A 16,364-nucleotide genomic window follows, 5' to 3' on the forward strand; every position below is an offset into this window, starting at 1 on the left:
CAGTGAGAAGTTGGATCAGGCTTTAAAATTGCTACATCGTCTCATAATCTCTCAGCTGATAACAACCATTTAGAAGTGTAGTATAAAAACTGTGATACTGCTGGGATGAGTTCAGTGAGAAATAGAACCCCTCCACATTTAATATAAGCTTAAAAATTTAAACAGATTTTAGAATTATGTGCTCTCTTTGCACAGTAGTATCAGATGACGCTTCCCAAAATTTACTCAGAAGAATCTCTGTATTTTCTCTCTGATCTGCCTGGATCCTTGAATATGCTTTTGTATCATTAACTTGAAATCAAAGAATGAAATTTCCCTCTCTCTGTCACAAAATAAACTATTTTCTGCAAATGGTTGCTTTTCCAGTGCTTTGCTAAAATGGCTGCTGATAGGATTAGGTCTAGAATCATGGCAATTGCAAATGCTAAACCTTTTCCCATTATATTTCACAGTTTGTATATGATCAGCTACACTGTGCTCTCTCTGTGCAGATGCTCAGATTGCTAGCATGAACAAATTGAGGGCAAATCCTTTCAAAATGTATTAAGGCTTTGCAATTGTTTTGTGAGTAAGTATTTATTATTATTATAAACTAGAGGGTGAATATTTTTGCTGGTATTGAGGGGTCCCCAGGACTCAGGCCAGGTTGGTGTTTGGCTGGTGTGACAACACAGGTTTAGATTCACTTAAATGGGAGGCATGTTGCTCACATGCAATCATGTTCCTTTGTGTCTTTCAAGTAAACTTGCAAATATCAGCCCAAAGAGGTCTTGAACCTGATTAAGGACAAAAGATATAGGAAGTGGTCTCAGAAGTGTCTAGGTGACTCCAATACTGATCATTTACCCATTGAACTTGCACATGAGAAAATGTTGCATGCCTGAAACTATGTTTTTTCCTTCCAATGAGTTTACTAAAATCCTTAAACACTTCATCTAGAACTGCTGTCTACTCATAATGTGAAAAACTTCCTCAAAAGTCACAATTTGCTCTTTGAGCCAGATGCAAATGAAATGACATTGATTATCAGTATAGCTCTTTTTCATGGGTGAGGAAAATATTTGCAATTTTTCTTCCACAAAAGGTGCTTAGCAGAAATACATGTCAGACATTGGGTACCAGGAGAAGACCCACAAGTAACAAGTTTTGTAATGAAAAACCATTTTTATTGCCATCATAATTTGCCAGTTCTGCTTCTTTTCCAGTTGTTGTCTGTCTCAAAGCTGCAACACAAATTTGAAAATATGGTTTTCATTTATTTTTGGGGGTTCTTTGTAGAACAGCAGGTGTTCAGGGTACAACCAAAAGCACTGATCTAGCTCCTTCATGATATTGTAATGATCTTCACCTTATTATTTTTTGCTTTTTTTCTTATTTTATTTTTCTTATGCTGTCCCATGTAACAGAATATATCCCATGCTGATGCTAAATACTGCCTGCATGTGTATGATCTTTGTTACCTATATTGTCTTCTCTTCTAGACTCTATAGAAAGCTTCAGAACCCATAAATAGAGAAAGACCGAATAATCTTCCCTATCAGTAGTAATCTAATTTAATGAAATCTTGGAGCATAGGCTAAACCAGAGAACCATTTCTGCCTTACTGATGTGATTTGCATGAGGCACAGAGCCTAAGGAGAGAATTATTTCCTTGTAATGTAGTGATCCATCTATTACTTTGTATATTGAATGAATCAATTGACTTGTTTATGGCATGCCTTGTGTTTGGGGAATCTGAAATTCTGATTCACTTCAAGTCCTTTCAATTACAATATATTCATTGAAAACAGAGGCTTTAATATTCAACTTGAGAGTTTTGTAAGCTATGCAATATTTTATTTGTGTATTTTTCTGGTGTTTACAGCCAAACCTTGATAGCAGATTTTTCAGAAGGCTATTTTATCTTACAGAAACCTAGGGGAATTCATATTCCCAAAACTTACTTTTTCATTTGCAGATTATACATTGTACTTTACCTTATTTTTTATGCTTTAAAAGTTTTATCTAGAAAGGAAATTAAGGTATAATCAGTCACTGATGCTTAAAAATACATACATAAATTTTTGGTCAATTTGAAGGAGTGTTGTTATTAGACAGTGTTTTATGTTGGGACTGCTTCTGACATTGTATATCTAGGCTAGCTGTGGAAAGGCTGGACATTCTAAAAGCTCTTCTACTTGATTACTGCATTTTGAAGAAGTGAATCTCCTGAAATTTTCAAGAAGAAGCCAGTTGAAGGAAATCAGTTAAACAAAACTGGGCAGCACTGAACCAAATATGGGTGCACTGCTAGAAATCAGACTTGTGACAATGATTCACCTTTTATCTATAATATTCCCATAAAGAAACTCTAAAAATCAAATTAAGAACAAAAATATTCATACCAGACTAATAGCAGTTGTGAAGAAAGATTCACTCAGATGTTGATAGAAGAAAGATTATTTGTAAATATCAGCCCCTGAAAAGAAACCTACCCCCAGCCCACAAAAAACAAACTCTCAGACCCAGAGGCATTAGAGACACCAATAGTTATTAATACATCCACTCCTCACCACTGCAGGATAAAAATATAGTCAAATGTGCACATCCTACAAAGTTCTGAGCCCTTTCTTTGGAATGTTTTCCTGAGGCCTGGCTGTGTCTTACTTATTCTCAGGGACAAGCTGTTGTTTCTTGTTCTAATCCATCTAAAGGTACCTTGGATATGGGTCCTCAGCAGCCTGCAGTATCCCTTATCTTCTTCTTTGTCCCATATTACTGCATTCCATTGTTCTTCTGCAAGAAGGTCTCTCAACACATTTTTCCCATATCTTAGTTTGCAAGGCAACTGTGAGCTATTACCTATCCCTGCTTCCTAATCACCTTATTATTTTTCTTACCACTTAGATGCCTGTGTTTCAGATGATGGCTGCAGAGGGGGAATAGTGCTGAACCTCACAGCCCTGTGTTCAACAGAGAACACAGAACTCTTTATGACCCCTTCTTTAGTTAGCAATTAACCGCCAAAGCTGTGGATGATTTTTCTGATCCATGAACACTATTGAATTCACCAATTTTCTAGTGATTGGTTGCACAACACTGAATCATATCACAGAACAGAACTGTAGAATCATCAAAGTTGGAAAGTCCTCCAAGATCATAAAGTCCAAAATTTAGCCAAACAGCACCATACCCACTAAATTGTATCACAACCTATCATGTCTACTAACTTCTGAATGCATCCAGGGATGGTGAATCCACTGCTTCCATGGGAAGCATGTTCCAATGCTTATCCACTATTTCAGCAAATTAATTTTTCCTAATATCCAATCTGAACATCCTCTGGTGCAATTTTCCTCTTGTCCATTGATGGTTGTCTGGGAAAAGAGGCTGACCCCCACCTAGCCACAATCTCTTTTCAGATAGTTGTAGAAAGCAAACAGGTCTTCCCTTAGCCTTCCTTTCTTCAGTCTAAACACTGCCAGCTCCCTCAGTCACTCCTCACTGGAATTGTGCTCCAGACACTTTCCCAGCTGTATTACCTTTCTCTGGGCAACTATTCCTCTTTCCACAGTGGTTGAATGCAGAACAGAACTACTTTATTTTTCTTTAGTATATCTTACTTTTCTAAATAAAAATATGCCATAAAATAATATGTAACTTGGTGTTTTCTTCATCTCCTAGTCTTTTAAGTACCACTAATTTCCTCTTTTTACTATCTTGATGAATAGTACACACACGCGCGCACACACAGACAGACACACAGAGACAGACATGAACTGGTGTTTGCAAGCTGTACTTCCTCTTCCCAAATAATCTAAGTTTTGCAACTCAGGCATTAGTATTTCGTGCTGAAATGCTCTCCTGACTCAGAGCTGGAGTACTTAACAATGTGAAGTAAACTGGACATGGACATTTTCTCATTCCACTTGTTTTCTTCTCCTTTATCTCTGTTTATCAGGAACATATTTTTTGGATCATTTTGAAATAATACTCTCTTGTTTAACCCCAAAGCAGAAACAAATCTTGAATCACCCAGTGTGCTTTTCACTGGGAGATACAGGTGTGGACACCAGCTACACATTTGATGCAGTTTTGTGTGGTTGTGGGTGTTTGATTTGTGAGATTGCACTCACAGCTCATCATGCCATGTCCAACAGCAAGGACACATTCCAGAAGAGCATGGGTGAGGCATTGCTCCTTCCTCCTGAGCACCGTTTTTCCTGCTTTATAGAGAAGAATGGCATTTCTCAGAAGATTCTCATCAGAAGGTCATAGAGCTCAGAATTTTCTGACAATTTTTCTTCTTCTTTGTAGCTCTACAGGAATAACCTCACACATTGTTGCTGTAAATCAGCCAGCAGAGTTATTTTAAAGTTTGTTTTTATGATCTGGCTAAATTTCTAACAAAAAAACCCCATTAAAAATAGGAACATGCTAAGTTATAGGTCAGCTCTTCATGAGTCGACAACAAAATTGTATGTAATTGTCTTGGTTCAGGGCAAATTTGGGGGAGAATCCCTAAAGGGGTTGCTCTAGAAAAGCAGATTCCATTGCCCCCTCCCCCAGTCAGTTCAGGAAAAATACCTCCTTGGAGAAAAGTGAAAAAACCTGTTTATTAAACAATAAAACCTAAACAATATTAAACAATAAAACCTCTTGCTGCTCCAAAAGAGATGACAAACTCAGAAAGTCCCTTCCCTGGATTGCAGCTCAGCTCAGTCAGTCTCTTACCAGTCCCTGTGGTGCTGGAAATGCTGTGGCCCAGGCCCAGTGGGCCACGGGTGTGAGCTGGGGGTGCTCTTCTGGGTGTTCAGTCCAGAGCAGTTTCAAGACGTCCAAAGAAAAAGGAAAAAAACCCCACAGTCCAGGGAACTTCTTTGCCTCAGCTAGCTAAAACTAACTAAAACAAAGGAGAGTTCTGTCCCGCTGTCTGTCCATCTGCAGACATCCCAGTCCAGGAGCAGGAATGTGGAGAAGTGAGTGCAGTGTCTGCAAACAAACTGTGCATTCTTCTCTCCCCCCTTCGCTCTCGGGAGCAAGTCTTAAAGATGCAAAACTTTATCCAGCATAAACAGAACAAGACGACTGGGGATAAAAGCATCATATAGCCAGCCCAGGACATTCCTTTCCCTTATCCCCATATTGTCAGCTTACTACTAAAATGAATATATATTCTAACTCTACAAGTGCATACATTATGTGTCCAATATTCAGCTATACACAGACAATGGCAGTAACATGCAGCAAACAGTGATATTTACATATAGTTCTCACCCAACAATCAGATCTCCCTGAGGTACACATTGTGTTCTTCCATCTTTCTGCATTACCCACCATGTGCAACCTGGTCCCTGAGCAAAGACAACCCCACAAATGGGTTTGTCTGTACTTGAAGCAGAATTGATCCAAATTGTCTTCCCTAACATATATCCCTACATTATCCAAATCATTTTTCATCAATACACTTTCAATTTACCTTCCTCTATATTTCCTAGTATCAAAACTAATAATCAGCTGGTTTATCTCCCTGCCCCCTGCCTCTGTCTGCTGCCCTACAGTATCTAGCAGTGTGTGATAAGCATAGGCCAGGGCCCAGCTTATTGCAATTAGCCTTTTCTCTTTAGAATCCTCATGGCACTTCATTTTCAAGTATTTCCCCACCTCAGCTGGGTTCTGAATTTGTTCACATCGAAAATCCCAGTCTACAGGGTCAAAAAATTCCTTCAGGGTCTGGCCCATATTTTCCCATTCTCCACACCACTCAGGATTTTCCACACCTGGGTCTACTTCTGGATCAGGGGTCTCATCATTTCCTTTGGATATCTCAGCCCTCATTCTAGAGAAGCTGCATACTGTATAGAGGAAGCTTACCAGATTAAATACCAGAAAGATGGTCTCTTTAACATTAAGGGGAAATTGAACATTCTCAAAAGGTGACATAACAGATTCAAAGGAGAAGAAGAAAAGGCTGGAAAGCCTCATCCTCTACTCCTTCTCTAACAAACCGGGTGCAATTACTAAAAAACCCCCAAAATATACTATTGGAACTGGGATGCAGGGTTGAATGAAGAAACCATAAAACATACATATCTTGATCAGACTCCAGTACCTTCATAAATGCCCTATAAATCATTATTCACCAAGCCCAGCACAATAGCTATTCTAATCTGTGCCCCTCTACTGTAAAAACTACATGTTAGGGACAATATAGAAAGATATTAAAACCTCAAAAAAGCCTAGGACCAGAATCACTTGAAGGCCTCCACCTTAAGAACATTACGAATTCAAGCAACATTGCTACTGACTGCTTTAACTCACTACAGCATAAGCACAACCAACACGCAATCAATAAAGATTTTTTCTATTTTCTTGGGCCATGTGTTGGGCACCACTAGATGTATTTATCTTGGTTCAGGGAAAATTTGGGAGAGAATCAGGCAGTTCTGGGCAAATTTGGGAGAGAAGCAAGATAGCAATAAAAATAGATTGCATCCACTTCCATGTTAAACAACATGAAAGAAACAACAGCATTTAAAGTAGATTTAAAAGGAAAGTGCCTTCTCCCGCCCATAATAAAAAGTTTGACTTCAGGGTCACTTCCTGAATAGGTGTTATTTCCTCTATTTTAATAAAGGTGTTTTAATGCCTGTGTTCCATGCCAGACAATATTGTCATTTTTCCACTGATTGGCTTAATGAAATGCTTGAATGGGGAGCACAAGCACTCCTGGAATACTGCTGCTTCATGCCAAACACAACTAACCCGCAGAAGAAGGAAGCCAGAGAAAGCAGCAACTGCCCCTAATTACAAACTGATGACTTCTTGTCCAGAGAAGAATGGGAGGTTTTAAGGATGGAAAAAGGTCAGGAAGCCCATCTAGGTCAGCCTGTCTCTGGCTTTGAATTGGCATTTATACTACCCTCACCCACACCCAAATCCTCACACACAGACTATTTTTGTTATCCAAATAGTTGCCCAATGTGTGCTGAAAACTATTTATATTCTTGGGAATGCCTCTGTACTTAGTGCTTTTTGCCATATAGACTGCTTATCTTTGCAATGTTACAGACCAAACCTCCCCTGTGAATGGGATTCCTATACAAGTCAGCAAGAGGCCCTGAAAAAATGAAACTCTTATTGGAGAAGAATTATATATTTCCATGGATCCTTTTATTCTGCTTTCTGAAGTATTTTCTTCATCAAATATCATTGCAAACTCCTCTCATGGATGAGGAACAAAACAGGAAACCTGATGTAAAGCAGAGATACTGCACTCCAGTCACCCACTTTCTTGGGCAGGTCTGACAAACTGGAGTATCCCGGGTTGCTTATGACTGATTTCCTCAATGCAAGCCCACTTTGCATTCATATTGATTTTTACACTGAATCTTGGATCCAGCTTGGCTAGGAACATGAAGCTAAGACAATGGAGGCATGAATTTCTTATGGATTTGTCCAAAAACAATCAACAGACCCATGGCCACATGGAGCACAAGTTTATTTTATAAATCCTCTTGCAGCTTCACTCTTTTTCACTCTTTGTTGCTCTGAAACTGCATATAATTCCTGTGATTTGGGGTTTGGCAGCAAATGCATTGCATAGGATGATGATGTGTGTTAGCCTCTGTGTGTATTTCTAAGAATTTTCCTAGAATTAGAAGGTGATTTTGCTCAGACAAATTAAAAATCCTCTAGAAAGAAAAAGGTAATGCCTGTGGACTCTATCAACTCTTTTAGCAAACTACATGGTAAACAATTTTTTTCTTTGCATATTTCTTGTGTTTGACCACTAGAATTTGAAACTTCAATGTGTCAGTATGACTGAAGGCCAGAAGATCAAAAAATATTCCTAGTGCTGAAAAGGCAGAAAAAAAATTCTCTCTGACCTTTTCCCGCCATGCTGCAGAGACAAATTTGCTAAAGATCCTTAAGATCGGAACCTTTCCTTAAGAACTGAACTCTAATATTCTTCTGTGCAGTTGTAATTCGTACAAACCTTTGTTCTGCCTGATGAGAATGGTGGTCAAAAGGAGTCATTAGTGTAACCACAACTTATTGGTCATAGATGACTGAGTTGGTTGCAGGAATTACTGGTAAACACTCCTCAACCTACATTGTACCAAGGGTCACACTGTTTGACCAAATGGCCTATCCTGGTTCAACATCAGTGCTCCGACAGTACTTGGGCACAATAGGTAACAGCAGCCAAATTACTAGCTAGCATAACATTCACTGCAGAAGCAGAAATAGTTTTCCCCTAAAACAGTACATAAATCAAGGATATCTATCTATAATCTATCTATCTATCTATCTATCTATCTATCTGATAAGCAGAACAAAAGGTTTACAGTTATTTTCACACTAAAAGTTCTATCTCCCTTTATAAAAAGCTCTGAAACAAAGGCACAAGTGTTTAAGCGTCAAAGAGACTAATGAATAGGGGTGCCAGCACATTCACTTATAGATAGTACTGTCAGGAGTTGTTTTCTGGGCTAGGGTACTAAACATAGTAGGAACCAGCAAAAAAAAAAGAACACAGCAAAAATCCAAATCTGTTAAATGATGAATCTATTAATCCATTGCCCACTTTCTTCTGAATCACACTTACTTAGGCATTCAGCTCATAAATTATTTATTGGTTGTGGTCAAATGATTGTTGGCACTTATGTAATTATCTTTTGTGTCAAAAGTTGCATAGTTTACAGAGACATCTCAATAGCAACTGCAGATCTATGAGTTCCTTTAATATATCAGAGAAGAAATGGCAGCTAATTGTGGAGTTATTATGTGTTTGCTCTTGAAAAGTGGCAAAGCTAAAAGGATTACTTCAATTTCAAGTTATTTTTGAAAGAGTACTTATTTTGCGCAAAGTCCTAGTAACTTGCATGGGTCCTTTGTTTTGGGCATTCAGGAATAGGAAAAAAATAAAAAAGAAGAAGCTTGCAAAAGTAATCTTTGTAACATTACAAACCTGTTAGAAGTTTTTCAGTGAAAAGGAGGCCATAAGTTTGTCATGCTCTGTAATATTATAAATTATTTGGGCTGGACTCTAAATGTAAATTTTCTATAGAAGGACTACAACAAGGCAATCTTTAACATTCTCAAATGGGCCCCTTTTCCTTTGAGTCTGACCCTGAAAATTGAATAGACTTGGCATAAAGTGCAAACAGGTGCTAATGGGCACCAGAGATATGGAGATGATGGAGGCTTCCAAAACTGCTGTTGGGATTTACTGTCTTGCAGACATATATAAACTTATAGTACTCCTTTGCCACTTCTAATCACCAGTTTGAGTGAATGTATGGATATTAAACCAGTTGATGCTTTTAAACACTTATTTCCAATTATAAACATATAAAAAGCATAAACTTTAGAGACTTAATTTCTAGTTTTCTTTCAAGTGAATGTGGAACTTTAATTTAGTTCAATGTGACAGATGTTGAGATCTTTGATGCATGTCTTAATTTCCCTTTTATTCTGAAAGGATGAAAGACTAACAAAAAAGAGAGAATTTACTGAAACTTGCTAGCAACATGGAATGAAGGTGATTAATTTCATACTCTAAATAATAACTATCAGACTAAGACTCTTTCTCTCTTATAGAAACCTCATAGCATATAAAGAAGTTATAATTGAAAAGCAGGTAGAAATGAGACTCACTTTCATGGTATGGTAAATGGACACATAAAGTTTAAATCACCACACACAGATAATAAATAGCAACAGCAAATTTCAGGTATAAGGCTTTTATTAAAAATAGTGTTCAAATCCTCCACAAACCTTCACACTGCTGCAAGTCAAGCAGGAAGGACAGAACCTGACAAACATTTGGGGAGTCCCCCAGCCTGAACCACAGCCTGATTCCGATTTTGGCTAGTTCATGGAATTCCGTGGGAATAAAACCCTAGTTCTGCTGCCCTTTAAAAACGTACTTCCAGATGCCCATGAGTTCTCAAAGAAAAGTGGCCTTGGAGCCAATATGTAAGCATAAAATATAAACTAGAACAGAAATATTAGTCAGGTATATGAATTCCTATATGTAGAGAGGGAATATGCCTTTCTACTTCAGATTTTATGGAGAATTTCCTAACTGCATCAGAGCTGACTCATAACATGATGTGCCATGGTAAGTGAAACACAGGTACCCCTTAAAAGAAGGCAGCTTGCTTGCTGCCACAGTATAATTTGTTGAGTTAGAAATCTAAGAGGCAAACTCTTCTTGCAGTTAGATGGTATTGTTTTTTAAAACTTTGTTTAACAAGATTTTATAAGATTCTTGCTTAAAGAGCATGACTTCTCTGAAAAAGTTCAAGATTCATAGATATACATGTAATTTCTTGGAAACAATTCAACATACTTTGAAAATACATTTAGTACCAAAATACATATGCCATGTGTCCTTTTATGTATAATAGATTTAATATACTTTACACAAAATTGGGCAATTAATTTGGATACATGTGCTGAGAAATAAATTTTTGTATGTATGGGAATGGATTAAGTAATGCAGTAATGAATGTTGCAGTTCAGTCAGACCTTAATTAATTAGGAAGGCTCCCTTTTCTTCAGCAGAAAGAAAAGTTGTTTTATGAGTGTGTTTTAAACAGTTTGCAATGGTAAAACCACTCCTCAGAGTCTGTGTGAATATTGTGGTGCATCCAGCAATGGATTTGCTGTCAAAGGGGAATTTAAAGGAACATAAATTTTCTTTGCTGCCACTTGCTCTTAAGAGCAGAATGACTCATGCAACTTAACCAGTTTTGTAAATTTTCATGGGTGGAATGATTTGAGAACATTTATGACACAAAATCACAGGTTCATAGGATAGGCAGAGTTGGAAGGGATCCAAAATGCTCATTGAGTCCAACTTCTGGCCCTGCACAGCACCATTGCCAGGAGTCATATAATGTGTCTGAGAGAATTGGCCAAATTCTGCTTGAACTCTGTCAGGTTGGGGCTGTGACCACTGCCCTGGACAGCCTGTTCCAGTGCACAAATGTCCTATAGATGAAAAACCCTTTTCTAACTTCCAGCCTAATCTTCCCCTGAAGGCCATTCCCTTGGGCTCTGTCATTGGTTGTCACAGAGAAAAGATCAGTGACTACCCCTCCTCTTCCCCTCACAAGTAAGTTCCAGATTGTGATGACATCTCAGTCTCCTCCAGGCTGAACAGACAAAGTAACCTCAGCTGCTCCCTCATACAGTTTTCCCCTCAAGGCTCTTCACCATCATTGTCCTCCTTTGGACATTGTCTAAGAGCCTAATGTGTTTCCTATATTGCAGCACCCAAAACTACACACAATACTCAAGGTGAGGCTGCCTCAGTGCAGAGCAGAGCAGAACAATTTTCTTCACATCAACATGTACTTCCCTTATGTTTGGATAGACTGTTAACTAAGAGTGTCTAAAAGATTTGAGAAACCTTTCTGTCTTCTCTTTTCTCCAACTGAAAATGTCATGAATTGAGAATCCAACAGTGCTCCATTCCTGAAAGCTTCTTTCTAAAGGGAATTCTTGTATTTGCAGGGTTTCCAGATGAAGGAAGGAATGATGAATCTGACTCCATGTTCTTAGCAGGCTAATTTATTATTTTATGATACTATATTATATTAAAGAATACTAAACTAAACTATACTAAACTATACTAAAGAATACAGAAAGGATACAGACAGAAGGCTAAAAGATAATAATGAAAAACTTGTGACTCTTTCCAGAGCCTCAACACAGCCTGGTCGTGATTGGCCAATAAGTCAAGACACTCACACCAGAAACCAATGAAACAACCACCTGTTGGATAAACAATCTCCAAACACATTCCAAAGCAGCAAAACACAGGAGAAACAAATGACATATATTGTTTTCCTTTTCCTCTGAGGCTTCTCAGCTTCCTAGGAGAAGAATCCTGAAGAAGGGGGGTTTTCAGAAAATATGACAGTGACAGGGAATCCCACTAACTTCTGAAAAAAAGGCATTTTGGTGGAGAACATGGAGAGAGCACAGCTGAAAAATGCCATGGTGTCAGCTGAATTCTATTTTAGAGTTCATTTTCACCAGTGACTGAACAGAATATTCTGATTAGTGGAGCTAAATAAAATGACTCACCTAGGCCAAAGAGAAAGAAAATAGTTTCCTATGAAAAAAAAACCCATATAATTTTAAAAATTTCCTTTTTTTAGATCATGTTGCAGAAAATAAAGCTTCCTAATAAGGAGGAACAATGGGAAATATTAAGTACAACAGAATAAATGTGGAGTCTGTTTGGATATAAAGAAGCCAAGGAAAGAAAGGTTAAATTTTTAGAATAGCCACCAAATACTCTGTTCTGTGGATTGTTTGAGAAAACAATCAGAATGACACCAGCACCATTCAATTGAAGTCACAGCAATTTTAAAAGTTAAAATGAAAAATATAATTTTCCAGATTTTTTTATTTTGAGGAAAGAAGTGGCTTGTCTTCTAGAATAGAAATAAAATTTTCAAAAAATGTGCAAAACTTTAACACGGGAAAAAAAAATCTGTGCCCATAAGTACTTTCAAAACATTTTTCATGTTTGTCCAAATATCTTGGAAAGAAACCTAGAAGTGTTGCTCAGCTTCATTCTACACTGCTGTGCAAATGTTACCACCCGTTTTCATTTGGCATTTTCCCAACAAAAGACACATAATCCTCTGAACACATTTGACTGAAAATGGAGAGGAAGCTGTAGTTCAAAGCTAATTACATCTTGCTAGATCTTCTTTTCTCAGTTATTCATGTCTGCTAACACATGCTACTGCTTAGCAGTCCTCACTGTTCTCGGCCTTCAGCAGAGCCATCCACATCTCTTCCTGCTGTTAACTCACACCATAAAAATACACGCAAGCAGAAAACAGCAGTTAAAAAGTTAAGCTTTCTTTTTGCACAAATCAATCACTAATGGCTAGCATGACTAGCAGCATAAAATATGTTTCTCATTCCAGCCTTTGAGATGAAAACTCTTTTTTTCAGAAACCTCCAGCTTTAGGGGACTAGAGAGGTCAAATTAGATTAGAGAGGTCAAATGGATTAAAGGGTTTGTTAAAGTCTAGTTCAGATGAAATGTATGCTTCCTCCAGATTGGTCCAGATTGGTTTAGGTGGTTGATCTGGTGGTCAGAATATCATAGCCCAGGAAGAAAACCATGTGTTTGTGGGTGATTGCATTTTTCTGCTGTAGCTTGAAAGTTGTATTGACTTACATTTCCAATAAACTAAACCAGCTTCTGAGTTTGGAATAACATGGTACCATTATATGTAATTCAGTTACAAACCACATCACAGTGTCCATGTGGGGGAGGTAGGGAATACTGAGGATGATGTGGCCCACTTAATAAATGAAGGGGGATCCTGGCAGAAAAGGCAGATTCACAGAACACCTTCTTTTCTTCAGTGCTCATTAACAAGAATAGCCCTTAGGGTCCTTTCACCCCAAAGACCAGGATAAAAGAGTGTTTGAAGGAAGTGTTGTTGCATTGGTCAAGCAGGATTGTGCTTGAGAACATCCAGGCAAACATGACATCCACAAGTCCATGGTCCCTGATGGGATGCATCCACAAGTGCTGATAGAGCTGATGGGCACCATAACCAGATCACTCAGGATCCTTTTTGAAATCTCATGGTAGTTAGGAGAGGTGCCTGAGGACTGGAAGACAACAAATGCTGTACTTGGCTTCAAAAAGGACAAAAAGGAGGGCCCAAGGGACTGCTGGAAGTCAGTCTCACCTCAATCCATGCAACTCTTCATTTGGGAGGTCATCTTTGTGCACATGGATGACAAGAGGTGATCAGGAGCAGTCAGCAAGGATTCACTAATGATAAATCTTTCTTGACCAACCTGAGTGCCTTCAACAATGAGAAAACTACCTGGATGGATGAAGGGAGAGCAGTGGATATTTTCTGCCCTAACTTTTGTAAGTCTTTCAACATTTTCACTCAGAACATCCATACAGGCAAATTCAGGAAGTGTGGACTGGATGAGCGGACAGTCAGGTGAATTGAGCTGGATGGCAGATCCCAGAGGGTTGTGGAGCAGGTTCTAGTTGGAGGCCTGTTATTAATGGTGTCCCCAGGGTTCAGTGCTGGGGCCACTATTTAACTTATTCATCAATGATTTGGAGGAAGTCATTGGAAGAGGGCAAGTCCCTCTTCAGCAAGTTAACTGGTGACACAAAGCTGAGGGGTGGCTGATATCCCAGAGAGTTGTGCAGCCCTTTGGAAGGATCTCAGCTGGTTGGAGAGATGGGCAGAGAGGAACAGTATGAAGTTCAATGCAGGCAAATGTGCAGAGGAAGAATAACCCCATGCACAAACATGGGGTGGAGGCTGACCTGCAGGGAAGGAGAAGGACCCGGGTATTCTGGTGGACAACTTGCTGTCTGTGGGCCAGTAGTGTGCCCTTGTGGCCAAGAAGGCCAAACAAATGCTGGAATGTACTAGGAGGAGCATTGCCAGTAGATCCAGAGAGGTGATCCTGCCTCCCTATTTAGCCCTGGTGAGGCCCCATTTGGGTTACTGCGAGCAGTTCTGGGCCCCTGAGTACAAAGAAACATAGAGCAGGTCTAAGGGAGGGCTGTGAGGATGACTGGGGAAGTGAAGAATCTCTCTTACGAGGAAAGGCTGAGGGAGGTGGACGAGTTTCAAGAAGAAGCAACTGAGAGGGGACTTATCAATGTCTATAAGTTTCTGAGGGAAGGATGTCAAGAGGATGCATCCAGGCTCTGCTCAGTGGTTCCAAACAGTAAGACAAGTGACAATAGGCAGAAACTGATGCATAGGAAGTTTCACATGAACATGAGGAAGAACTTCTTTACTGCACAGGTGATGACATACTGGAGCTGATTGCCCAGAGAGGGTGTGAGTCTACCTCAATGGAGATATTCCAGAACTATCTGGACACAAGTCTGTGGCACGAGCTGTAAAATGGCCCTGCTTGAGCAGGGAGGTTAGATCAGATGAGCTTCTGTGGTTCCATCCAACCTGACCCATTCTATATTCTGTGATTCAGTGATTCAGTGACTGTGAACTTTCCTTGGTCTGTAATACCTCCAGTGCTCATGAATGGTTTATATTTAAGGCATCAGCTTTGTTAAACTACTCACAACAGGGTGCACAATACTGGCATATATCAACACGTGTACTCTTTACCAGTGCACATTTCACTTGTGCTTTTCAGCTTTCTTTGGTACACCTGACTGCTGTTTACTGAGCAGGCACCATCATTCTCATGCCTGTTAATCACTTGATTTGAATATGTGAATGTTTGCGAGTAATCTCTTTTCTTCATAATTAATTAAGTTGCAGACTCTCAATAATCATGCAGTAGATCTCCAAAACCTTCTGTAACAGTGCTGTATTGCCATGGCTTTGAGTTACATATCCATACCACTCTGGATGTCATGCTTATAAATTCACAGTACTTCTTCAGTTTTTAGCTTCTCTCTTGTTTGTAAAACCTAAACATTTATGGAATCCCAAGTTAAATAAATACTCCTTAAACATTATGTTGTAATACATGTCGGGCAAAAATAGCTGATATTTGAATAGCACATCAAAGATGTATGCTTACAGGCATATGTTATTCATCAAATGATTATTTGATGAAGATAGTAAAATGAGGAAAGCTAACTGTGAAATTAGAAGGTTGTAAGTTATTATAAATATACCCACCCTTGTCTTTTTTCATATTTTAATGGGTTTGGGGGCAAGTCCTTGGTTAAGTAAGAGAAGATAGCAATGAATTTTAGTAAAGGTGCATTCATCTGCATATCAGACGAATTGGAAGAAAATGGTTTCATTCTTACAATTATTTTTTTCCATAAATCTCCATTTTCTTCTAATTCCTTTAGTCCACTGAGATACTACTTTAATTATTCTGCCCTTGGCCATTACTGATCCATTAAACAGTGCCTAACTAGCCTTGAGGATGATGAAAGTTTGTGACTTAAGTAGGATATACTGCAGCCTAATTCAAAAGTTAATGCTACTGAAGAGAAAGATTTCAGCTACCTTCAATGAAGATGGAATGGGGCACATGAGAGGAAATAAAAATTGACTTGAAAATCCTCACTGTGATCTTCACACTGTGCTATGCTTTCTAGGCTCCAGCTAAACAATCAAATTATAAGATTATAAGATCCCTGTGGGGTCAGGGAAGTTTTTGCAGTAGCCAGTCATCAACCTTTACCTTCTTATTTGAGAGGAAAAAGGTTCATTGTGAGATCCTCTCAACTCACCAAGGGCTGCTGTGAGCAGCAAAATGGGCTTGGAGAGTAAATGCATTGCAACCAATGCACCACCAACACCCTTTATCACATTCCTCACTGAGTCTATTTCATTAGGACTTATATTTTTGCAGCAAAATATTTT

Source organism: Ammospiza caudacuta, chromosome Z (genome assembly GCF_027887145.1).
Source record: "Ammospiza caudacuta isolate bAmmCau1 chromosome Z, bAmmCau1.pri, whole genome shotgun sequence".
Lineage (NCBI taxonomy): Eukaryota > Metazoa > Chordata > Aves > Passeriformes > Passerellidae > Ammospiza > Ammospiza caudacuta.